We start from the raw sequence: 12157 nt of genomic DNA, 5'->3' as shown, positions 1-12157 counted from the left end.
TAATTTCCTCAGCCCATTTTTATCAATGAAACTGGGGGGAGGGGAGTGGAGAGGATGGTGGAAGAAGTTGGATGCACGGCCTCCCCACACCATAATATTCATGAATTCAAGGATAATTTCAGAGGATGTTTGCCATTAACTGACAAAAATCCCAAACCCTTGGCCACGTTGTTTCCCCCTTGAAGATGAGTTTAAATGTCACATGACACACCTGTGACAGGCAGAAGAATTCAAATCCAGCGTCTCACAGGTGAAGCTCCCAGATAAACAGATCGTGAAAAATCAGCTGTGTTTTACATCTTCATTTTACTGTGGTTGTGTCCTCTGATCGGCCTGTCTCCACTTCCTGCCGGTGCTGAGCTCCTGACGAGACCCCCTTGCTCACCATGGCACAGAGACCATCAGCTGATCACCACAGTGGAAAGTTCCAGGCTTCCTCTTTTGCCCATCTCCCGCTCAAATGCTGACATCTCACCAAAGTGGTGCACTGGGTATGCTGAGCAACCAATTTCCTCCTAAAACGCTATTTATACAATCCCTTTCTGATACTGGCATGAGGTCAGAAGGGCAGGAACTGGCTATCACACCAGGTAGCCAAAGGCAACAGAGTGTAACCTGGAAGTGGCTGCAAGAGGATTCTGGGAACTGATGGCAACATGCCTGCCTAGCTTCCTTACAATTCTGATAAGGACTGCTGTCCCCAATGCTCGTCATCCCATGGAATGTGTGCGAAGGAAGGGTTAATTTGAAATGTGTCTACATTTTCCTCTCACTGAATGGTAATAATATCTTTCACAGATAATTTCTTTTTTTTTTCCCTTCAGTTTGACTCTTCAGGGTTTATTCATTTGCATAATATGGAATCTTGAACCCATATAGATATTCTACAAATCAATGCGAGTAATTCTCCCACTAAATCAGCAGCTTTAATTTAAGCTCATCATTGTTTGCATAGAAATCTTCATGCACTCATCTGCCTGATTTTTTTAATCACTTAAAACCTCCAACACTGACACACTAAGTATCTCCGCATTTAGCTATCTCCAAATTTTGAACTCATTGCTAAAAAGAAATGAGCCACAGTACGTTCATACGCTCTATTATTTCCCAAACTGAGCCTTTCCCGTGCACTTAAGGTTCAGGCAGCCCCAAGAATGCCTCTCGACTGCAGTGTCAATTTGCTGTCCAGTCCAGGCAGAGTGGCGCTGAGTAAGCACACAGCCCTGACCCTCACAAACCCCAGGTAACTGGGACACTTGCCAAGCAGAGTCCTTCAAACCCATTCAGATCTCCAGCTCAAAGTTGCAACATGCTAATCTGGCAAGATAATCTCTTCCTGAAACTGCCTCGAATGGGGACAAAGGTCACTACTTTCTCTGTCACTGCTTGCTAACATTCCCAATTAGGAACGCTAATGGAATTGGTCAAGAATGCCATTCTTCCTCCAGGGTAGAGTGCTCCCAGGGTAGAGTGCTCCCAGGATTAGAGGAATCATTGCTTTCAATTTTTACCCCCTTCTCTCACCAAAAAACCTCAAATAGCAAATTCTTCAGCCATTAAGAGGACGGAGTGTGAGGAACTGAGATAAACTCTGAGGATGGAGAAACAGGATCCATGTTCTACCTCTTTATCTTTGGCTCTCCTGTGTTATCACTTTTACTTTCAGATGCTTATTAGGTCAGATCCGAGGAACACAGTTATTAGAAAGTGAATCACGAGGCTGACTGGAGATACACATTCAATTCAGGTTCCCAGAGAAATTGGTTTTGTTTGTTTGTTTGTTTTGTTTTTCAAGTTTGTCTTTTGGATAGATGTCAAGTCAAGAAAACAGCCAGTATTTCAGAGTGTGCTGCCTAAATATCCACTCCTGATATCAGCAACAGAGGTCCCACTGAAGATGGAGAGAGGGGGACACGCAGCATGGTGGCTCCTGCTTGCCTCAGATATCTCCTGCCCAGTCCCTGCTTTCCCAAGCACTACCTGCTGCCATCCATGATTCTGCCCCAAGTTATTAGGATGACTGAGTTCATGCAGGCAACACATATACAGGGGAAAACAGAGGTGCTCGCGCATGCATCCTAGGTGACCAGTTTTAAGTTAAGCTTCCAAGAAAGGCCCCAAATCATTCTTGGTAGCAAATCCTACTGCCCCCTCCTTTCTCCACCCATCCGGAAAGTTTGGGGCTTCTTAGAAGCTAGACCCACATTTTCATGAACCATCTTTGCATAGGTCTAACACATGACATTTGATCAAAGGAAACGTCCAAGTAGCTTCTGGTCATTCAAATATTGTCAAAGGTTGTTAAAATGCTCAAAGTAACAATGTTGTTAAAATGCTCAAAGTAACAATGTTGTTAAAATGCTCAAAGTAACAATGTTAACTCGAATGTTATCTTGTACTTTTTTCCTAGTAGGAACAGGAGTGTACTTTGGGCAATTAGCAATTCTGTTTTCATCCAGTTCTAAAGGCAGTGGCAAATAAATCAATTCTGGACTCTGTAGACAAGACTATCGTTTGCCAAAATGGCCCCAGGGGTTACACCGTGGGTTGCACAATACTCCAAAGGGCCAGAGATAGATGTGAATTAATAGGATCAGGAGGCTGGAGGAAAACAGCAAGCCCCAGGTTTTAAAATGACCTTGTCTGAAACTCATACCTATGGGTGGGCAGCATCCCTAACCATCTGACCAGGTCAAATCCCCACTCTAGCCCGTGGAGGATGGCATGTTTCCCCTTTACACAAGTTAGAATGTGCTGGCTGTATCAACTAGAAAGTCTTCCAACTACATCGTGTACTTAAGGGCCAGGGCCGGGACTGGGTCACCAGCCACAGTAAGAGACACTGCACGTCTGTGATGAATGCATGTGACATTTGCCTTTAAAGATTATAGTTTCAGGGGCTGGTGAGATGGCTCAGCGCGGGTAAGAGCACTGACTGCTCTTCCGAAGGTCCTGAGTTCAAATCCCAGCAACCACATGGTGGCTCACAACCACCCGTAATGAGATCTGACGCCCTCTTCTGGTGCGTCTGAAGACAGCTTATTTATAATAATAAATGAATAAGTGTTTGGGCCGGAGCGAGCAGGGATGGAGTGAGCAGGGTTGACCAGATCAAGCAGAGGTCCTAAAATTCAATTCCCAACAACCGCATGAAGTCTCACAACCAGCTGTACAGCTATAGTGTACTCATATACATAAAATAAATAAATAAATCTTAAAAAAAAAGATAGCATCCATAAACAGTACTGTCTGGGATGAAAATTAAAACTGCTAACAATTTACCGCTTCTAGGCTAGGTAGTGGTGCTGCACGCCTTTAATCCCAGCACTTGGGAGGCAAAGGCAGGAGGATCTCTGAGCTTGAGGCCAGCCTGGTCTTCAGAATGAGTTCCAGGACAGCCAGAACTGCACAGAGAAACCCTGTCTCGGAAAAACCAAAGGAGGGCAGGGCAATCTATGGCTTCTGGAACACTTGCAGAGTTAGCAAGCACACATATTCACCTGTTCATTTGCTCATTTGGTGGAATGGAAGTCACTATTGGAGTCAGAGAAGGGCTACAGGTTAGACAATGCTGGTCCCCAGCAAACTTCTGAAGTATCTGCCCAAAGTGACAGGGCAGAGAGAAGGCGCAGGGGATAAAGACCACAGTGACGGGAACTTGCACATGCCAATGCTTTCTTCTGAAATGAACCAAAGCCTGCCTGTATCAGCTGCAGGCTCAGGAAGGACCAGAAGAGCAATGAGAGCTAGAGGGTCAGGCTAACGCCTGGGGAAGAGGAAAGCCCAGGACGGATGGATCACAGGGAAGCAGGCCGTGGGTCCTGTACAGCGGCCGTGGGTCCCGAAGCCCTTGGGAAGAAAACAGAAGGCCAGGAGGAAAATGACACATCTTGAAACCAAACGGCAAGTCATGATCAGGCAAAGGAACAAAGGAGATGCTAACCAGGGGACTAGGCTGGAAGCACTGTGATTATGAAGTCACTGGGAAGACTGAGAGGCATCTTGGCTGAAATTCCAGAGACTAGTATGAACGGGTACGTGAAACGCTTTCTGATTGGGGACATTCATTATTTTGGTGGGGGAAAAAAAAAGCTCAAGGAAAGACAAAGCCAAGTTTGCCAGAGTTCTGAAGTGGGGCCACTCGTGGCCTCCAGCTACATATTCTTTCGGAATGAAGGAGCTCTTGAGAGGGCAGCGGGATAAAGACTCTGAGACTATGTCCCTCTTTAAGGGGGCAGCATGTTGACTGTAAGGTTAACTTTCAGCTTTAAGGAGACTCACACCTGAATTAAACAAGAAAGGGGAAAAAATTTAAACTTGAAGGAAAATCCTGACAAATAACTTCTCTGTTAAATATTTCCAAAACTAAACAGAAAAAAGAAAAATGAGTAACATTTTGAGCAACCTTGCTGAATTTGTAAAAATGTTTAGTTCACATTGTTTGTAATTTTTGTAAATATTTACATAGAATTTTAATACATATTAAATATTCTGTCATGTATTGTCACTGATAAGACAGAGTTTTCTCTCTCCGTTCCATGACTGGTACCGCTTTTCCTAAGACAGCTCCAGCTCTGTCAAAAGCGCCCGCACAGACGTTCCAGTGTTTGCCATCAGCCCTGACTTCTGAACTTTGAGTGCCTCTGGGAGGGCCTGATGTCACTGAAGTCTCTGCAATGCCCAGATGGAAAGCAGAACACAGAGGAGCATGGAGAGGGCTTGCTGCCTGAACTGCAGGAGTTGACAAACGTGCGCGTTACATCTCGTACTGTTCCTGCTCCACAGCCGAGGAGGCTGGGGTTGTGTTCTCCTTGGGCTGCAGATCTCGCCACACTGCAATCCAGTCATTGACTTGGGCAGGATTGTGTATTTCAGACTGGGAAAACAAGCCCTGGGCTAATCCAACCCTTTGACATTCCAACATGACACTATACACTGTTGAGAACCTCACAATAGAGTTCTAAAAAAAAAAAAAATGTCCCTAAGGTTTTAAGTAAAAGTTTCGGTTTTGTGTTGAACTGCATTCAGAGACCCTCATAGCACAGTGCGGGGCCACAGGCAGCAGGCTGAACGCTCTAGGAGCAGACATTCAAAAGTTCGAATCACAACTTGCCAGTTCTCAAGAACCAGCCGAGCACCTACCTCACCAGCAGAGCCCCTACCTCACAGGTTGTTCTATGAGTCAGTGAGACACATGGAGGTGAAGAACTTAGTACTCTCTGCACAGCATGAACAATCAATAAATCAAACCTACTGTTTTAACCAAGTGTCCCCAAGTGCAAGCATATATGGCAGTCTTCAGGCACTAAACAGGAAGTTACTCTACTTTGGTCGCAACAATGTAAAGAAGCTGGGTAGTTCACAAACAATGGGTTAGCTACCTGCAGGGTAACACTGTACCCATGGAACTAAGTACTTAATCTTCTAGACCGAAGTTTCTATTTTAAAAAGGAAGGTAGTGATTCCTGAACTAGATGTTAATTTGGACCGCCATTGTTCTTAAGCCTTTCTGGTTTCTTGACCACTGTACAACTACTCCGGTAGAGGCCTACAAATTATCCACTATGTGTCAGACTTCAGAGACTAGATTATTAAGTCTGAAAATATTAAACAACAAGATGTTTTAGTATACTAAGTAGTACTCAGTATAGGCCACCTGCAGCTTTAAAAATTATGTTTGTTTATTTAACTTACACAGAGAGAGAGAGAGAAAGAGAGAGAGAGAGAAAGAGAGAGAGAGAGAAAGAGAGAGAGAGAGAAAGAGAGAGAGAGAGAGAGAGAGAGAGAGCAACTTTCAGAAATTGGTACTCTCCAAACTCAAGAGCTCAGGCTAGTCAGACTTGGCGCCCTAGTGCCTTTATCCACTGAGCCATCTCTGGTCCAGCCCAAGTTCCTACAGACATTCTCACCAACAGGGACAACCCGGATTCCACAGGACAACCGGGATCAGGCAAGGGACCTGGCAGCACAAAGCCTGCATTCACACTCACCCTGCCTGGCAACAGCAGACAAGGGCTTAGAAGTGGCTGCCCCCCACACCCCCTATACTATGCCCTCTCCTCATCAGGACCAGATGCACAGTTTGAGGGATGTGGTGGAAAGTGGAAATGAGGCCCCTTTCTTTGTTTATGATTTAAGATCTTGAAGAGGCAAAGACATAATTTTAAAGCAGGTGTGTGCTATTTGAGCAAGAGAGGGCAGAGCAGTGTGCAGATGCCCTGGTCCTGGCCTCGGAGGCTGTTCTTCACTCCATCCCACGATCCTACCCCTGCTCCAGAGAATCAGCAAGGTGCTAATTTACCTAAGCACTGGCTCACTCATTCAACAGTCAGGCCAGCCTTTGAAGCAAACCAGACACTAAGTCTCTGAAATCCAATGGAGGTTTAAAGCCCAGAGCAGTGTGCTAGAGAGACCAAGGGTCTCTTTCTTCCTTGTTAGGACTGGATCCATACCAGAGATGCTAAGCAAGAGCTAATCCAAGTGAAATTAAACTGCTCCCAGCAAAACTGATTGGCCTGGACCCTTCTGTTGGCATCGCAGGAGGCTGCATCACAGATTCCGAGGAATGGAGCTCCCAGTCACTAATGAATTACTGTGTCCCATTGGCTGGGCTGACCATGGGCACAGAAGTGCAGGGCTGGCTTGAGAGAGATTTGAACGTGAACCTGACCATCTGGCACCCTGTAACTCACTTTGATCACAAAATGAATTGCAACAAATTGAAGAGCACATGGCTCGAGTTAATTGTCTCATCTGTAATCTGAACCTACTTTTAAGCACTTATTATTACCCTCCATCAGGTGGAAACATTTCCTCCCATCACGGCAAAGTGCATTTTCCTGATGAACTGTAATGGATCATTAAATTCCATATCTGAATAACAATACTTTGCACTTATTCGGTGCCTTTCATCCTGGGATTTCAAGGCAGTTTGCAAATAATTAAGCCCCTCACACAGCAGCCAGAGGTGAGTGGCTGGAAGGGAATTGCCTGAAGATTCTGAGTCAAAGGGCATAATTCAATGGAAAGAGAATACATGGCAGCCTCCCAGGCAGCCTCCCAGACACAGGTAGCACTGAAAGTAAATTAGGGGCTATTTGATTCCCTCCGACTCTTTCTGCCTCACTCTTGCTCGGTGGCAGATTCTGACACACAATACACAAAGCACTAAGAACTACCTACCTGGGGTGCTTACAATCTAGCTAGGACACTTAGACATCATACACCTGAGGAGGAAAACAAATCTGTACAAACTGACATTCCAACCCCCTTGATAACCAAAGAATTTATTCAAACATTTAGATTACCAGGTGGCAAACCTGAAGCCCTTTAAAATACAAAATGTAAATATTAACCAAACTATTTTATGGCGGCAGATCTCATTTCTGGACCCTGCCCACCTTCATTTGAATGACTTTGGGTTTCAAACATAGTAAATAGTGCCAAAGTGGGTGATCAATAGTTTTAAGGTACAGAACAGGAGAAGCCATACAAAGTTTTGTGGTGATTATAAGCTCCTGGAAAACTGAATTACAATAGAGACACTGACAGATCGTTCACTGGAGCAGTTTGGCTGCAACACTGTGAATTGGCAAGACTAATTCTAACAAGGTGTCTTTTTTTTTTCCACCACGTTTATTACCTGCAAGAATGAAAAGGGCCGTCCACTGGCAAGCTGTTAGAGGCTCAGGATGAGATGACCTCACATTAAGCAAGTCGCCCGCTGCCTTGCGGAAATAGCCATCTCTTCAAGAGGAGTGGCACAAGACAGTTCAAGCTTAGCTTTTCTAGTCAGCCTGAGCTTTAGCGGTGCGACAATTTCCTACATGATACATTTTAATGATCTGAGAAAACCGTTATCAGAGTTAACATCTCTAATTTTACTCTTAAACAGACAAAAGCAAAAAAAAAGAAAAAAGAAAAAAATCTCATTAGGCAGTATCTCCGCCAAGGTTCCCACTAGGCGAGGAAGCATTTTTATCTAAAGTAATTACCCTTTTTAGTTAAATACACTCAGCAGATGAAATTAACAGAGTGAGAGACTATGACACTAGACAGCGAAGGTGAAAATCCAGGAACGCGTTGCCTGGCCGCCCACTTGCCCTCTGCAAGTCGCAGTTGGGTATCGGGGGTGGGACGCTCCAGCCCCTCTCGTTCCAGGAGGCAGCGACAGCAGTGGCTGGACCCGAGGAATGAGAGGAGCATCTTGTTGGGTCACACACAAAACCACCCGGACCACAGCCTGGCAGGAACTTCGCCCAAGTTGCCAAACTTGCATGAATGCAAGAGGAGGCTCGGGAGATTCAATGTGCCCACGACCCCGGGGGCCTGGGATGTGCGGCTCTTCAGACACGCGCCGCCCTGCGGGCTTCCTCTAAGTTCCTGCAAATCCTCGCCCAGCCCAGATGCTGAATCCAAGTCCTCTCTCGCGGGCACCTGGGGTAGTCCATGAGCGCCGCCCGCCGCCCGCCGCCCTCTCGGTGCCGCTCGCTGCCGAACACCCGGTGGGTGGGTGAACTGCGAGGGCCGCGGTGCGGGGAGGTGCAGCGAGTTGTCCCTTCCTTAAACTCGACTCTTGGGTGGAGCCCTGGGGATTGAGAGACTGGCACACAGGTGTGGATGTGTGTTCTAGGACCTTGGGGAGAAAGCGGTTGCAAGGTGTCCCCTCTCGGAAGCCCTGAGCTCCCCTGGGCACGTCTGCGCCCGAGGACCCGGGCTGCCTCTTTCTAGCGCCCGGCGCGGTCATCCGAGCCACTCTGCGGCGGCTGACAGCTGAGCGCACAGCCACAGAGCCGCAGAGCCACAGAGCCGCGGTCTTCGCGGAACGGCCGCGCGCGGGGGTGCGGTGGGCAGGGAGGGACCAGGCCACCCGGGCTGGCCGGAGCGCGGGCTGGGGCCGGAGGCAGGGCCATGGGTCTGACAGCTGCTGCGGCTCCGGCGGCGCTGCTCTCCCCACCCGCCCTCCCGCCCCACGACTGACTTATTACCCTCGGCTCCTCCTCCCCCTGCTGTTCCAAAACACCCGGCGACGCGAGCAAAATACAATGCCGCCTCGCCCGCCGTAAACAGGCAGGCGGGAGAGCGCGCCCCGCCGCCGCGTCCTCCGCTCGGCTCCCACCCCTTTCCCGTTCCTAGAAAATGCCATAAGGCGGCCGTGGGCGGGGAGCGGCCGTTCGCCCTCCGGACTCGCTGCCCGCCGCGGCCCCACGCCGCCCGCTGCCCCGCTCGCCCGCTCCCCGTGCAAACTTGCCCCGCTGCGTCGCCTCGGCCCCGCGGCCCGGTCTGGCACTCACCTTCCCGGGAACTTTCGTCCCCCTGCGCCGGTCCTGCCCGCGTCTTCCCAGCCCGCAGCCCCCTCCCGGCCGCCGGCGTGGTGGGCGGTCCTGGGGTCACTGAGAGCAGGCGGAGGGGATGCGCATCACATGGCAGCTCGCTCGCTCGCAGCCCCCCGAGTCCGGGAAGGGGGAGGGGAGCGGCGCGCGCGGCGGGGGCGACGGGGGAGAGGGGGGACGCGGGCCGCGAGGGAGGGGCGGCGGGCGAAGCCGGGCGCAGGGGCGACCGCAGCCCGGTGCGCGGCCGCGGGGCTGCTGCTGAGGCGGCGGCGGCGGGGCTGCTGGCTGCGCCGCGCGGCTCGCGCTCTCCCGGAACGCCCACACTCTCAATCGCTACATTGTTGACATTCGGCGCTGACGTCACCCGCTCCCCATTCACAATAACTTTACGGGAGCGGGGCAGCGCACCTCCCCGGCCGCTGGGGCGCGGTACGCCGGGTGACTGGCGTAAGCTTCTCGGCGAATGGCGCTCTCGGGGCTCGGGCTCCGGCTGGCGGGCGCGCGCTTCGCCCGCTGGCTCGGGGAGGGGGCGCGCCTCTCGCCGCCGCGGACGCCGGGCTCCAGGCTTTGTGCGGGCCGCGCGGCCCGAAGAGCCCTGTCTTCCCCGCCCGGATGACTGCCTAGCTCCGCCTCTCTTTGCCCGGGCCTTGAAAGTCAGGGCTTGTGGGGCTGGTGGGGTTGGGAGAGCTGCGAAGGCCAGTGTGGCACGTGGGGAGGTCGCCAGAGGCGTGGGCACTTCATCAAAGGGAAAGCCGACCTGGAACCTGACATTCAGGGGCCGACTACAGCTTCCCTGAAGGAGCTGGACAAGATGAGCCATGAACCCCTGGAAAGCTGAATCGGGGCCCCTTTTATGGGAAGTGGGCCTTGAGAAGAGCGGCTCCCTACCCAAGAAGAGTTCTTTAAAGGCCTACCCCATGGAGGGGGACCTCCAGCCACCAAGAGCTATATATTTCCCAGTCTAAAAGATCTTAGAGTCTCTTTCCATCTTAACCTCAGCTTCCACTGAGTTTCCACGGCTGTCACTTGCTTGCCCCTCTGAATGCTGTCAGGTTGCTGTTGCCCCATTAAGCCACCATAGGCTTGGTGTTAGTTGAAAATTTAAAGAAAGTAATTAGGACTTAGGTTGAAGGTACATTGGCAATAAAGTAAGGTTGTGTTAGTTGCTGTGCTGGTGCCTGCAACCTCATCCTTTGCCAAGGCCAGGAAACTACCATGTTTCCCTAAGCACCTATAACTTGCCCCTCTACCCCGTGTAGGGCAGCGTTTCATATTATTACACGTGGTGCTGGCTTTTAATGAAGATTATAAAACTTTGGCTGGCTCTACTGAGAGAAGGATCATAAATCCCCCTGTAAAATGGGCATTGGCATATGCCGAGGAAGCCAGGAAGCATCGCTCTGGGAGTCTTGTGATACCATCCAAAGTGTTGCTCCAGCCGCCAGCACTTGAGGACTTAGTTTTGAAAGGCTCCAGTAGAAATGTCTGTGGAAAACTAAGCAAGAGCCCCGTGTAGGGTGACAGTGCCTACACTATTTTTTCTAACTGCTGTCCAACTTTCCTGGGTACCCGATTCTGCTTTCAGGTGAGGCACAGACTGGAGCTCTGGGTCTTATTTTCCTGTCTTGTCCCCTTTGAAACAAACGCTGTGCTTGGCAAGTTCTACCCAAACTCCCGGCAAGGACATAATACCAATTCTGGTCTGCATTGCTAGATAGTTTCTTACGGCATGGGTGGTTCTTCTGGTGGTTCTCATACTTTAAAACATGTATTGGTTAAAAGTTTTATGCATTTTTAAAATTTTATTAATTAACTTACTAATTTGTTGTTTTTTTTTTTTTTTTTTTTTTTGAGACAGTTTCTATTCGTAGACTCCTGGAACTCACTCTGTAGACCAGGCTGGCCTGGAACTCAGAGATCCACCTGCCTCTGTCACCTGAGTGTTGGGATTAAAGGCATGCACTACCATGCTGGGCTAAGCTTTATGCATTTTAATAGCATCAATAAATGTTTTCTTATATGAGCCAGGCTGGAGAACCTTTATAACCAGGTTCATAGAGAACCAATGAGAATGTTTATAGGCATATTTTAGCAAGCAGTCTGTGCCTGCTAGGTTGTATAGAACAGCTGGGACACTGACGTAAGGAAGGTAAGCAGGGAGTTATTGCCACCAACTGATCTTATCCCTCTCCTTTCTAGAGTCAGAGCGTTTCAACAATAGCTAGTGGTGCTCTTCTTTAGTCAACCTGCCTAAAGAGGGAAAATACATTAAAAAAAAAAAAACTCATTTGCAGAGGTTCTGTAGTCTTCTCTTCTATGGCTGTGAAGAAGACAAAATCTTTGTGTTTTGGGAGGTTGAAGGAGACAAATAGGGGGTTGTTAGTTGTTCTATTTTAATTTTCAGCAGTTAGAAGTAAGTTCTTTGGATTAAACTCCAGAAGCCACACTCAGAAATAGCCATGAAATAGTAATGCTAAGCCACGTCCTGGACTGCCATGGAGGTCAGTCTGCAAGCAGCCTCAGCACCTTCGCCCTGCTTGCGGGCCAGTCTCTGGGTTGTGCCCTTTAGGCGTGTACAATGGGAAACAGATGCAAGATTTTCTCCCTGTGTATTGCTGCCAGTAACCCGAGTAGAGGTCAATTTCAGTCCCATGCCTGGAACATTCAACCATTTTGAACAAACTTTTCTTCTCCCTCCACAATTACCTGTGGGTTTGACCCTGAAAACGAACTTTTTTCTAAGCATGATATGGTTTTTAAATGGTAAAGCTTTCCTCGGTCCTTGCTCTGTGCGAGGAAAGCACTCGGTAGGGGGTGATGGTGTT

The 12157-nt window shown here is 49.1% G+C and overlaps 1 protein-coding gene across 3 annotated transcripts in view; it reads right to left on the bottom strand.

Annotated features, from left to right (window-relative positions):
- Bach2 (BTB domain and CNC homolog 2) overlaps positions 1-9470 on the bottom strand; it is a 341164-nt gene extending 331694 nt beyond the window's left edge. For 2 of the 3 annotated variants that reach the window (XM_029476474.1, XM_021160930.2), the window contains exon 1: positions 9294-9470. The gene's annotated coding sequence lies outside the window, so the exon portion shown is untranslated. Of the gene's footprint in view, positions 1-211; positions 663-9293 lie in introns of those variants that run through there. The other variant, XM_029476473.1, reaches the window with a different exon arrangement.
- Between the last annotated feature and the right edge of the window lie 2687 nt (positions 9471-12157).

This window comes from Mus caroli, chromosome 4, assembly GCF_900094665.2.
Source record: "Mus caroli chromosome 4, CAROLI_EIJ_v1.1, whole genome shotgun sequence".
Lineage (NCBI taxonomy): Eukaryota > Metazoa > Chordata > Mammalia > Rodentia > Muridae > Mus > Mus caroli.
The sequence above is the reverse complement of the archived record's forward strand: the minus strand, read 5'-3'. Positions and strand labels throughout refer to the sequence as shown.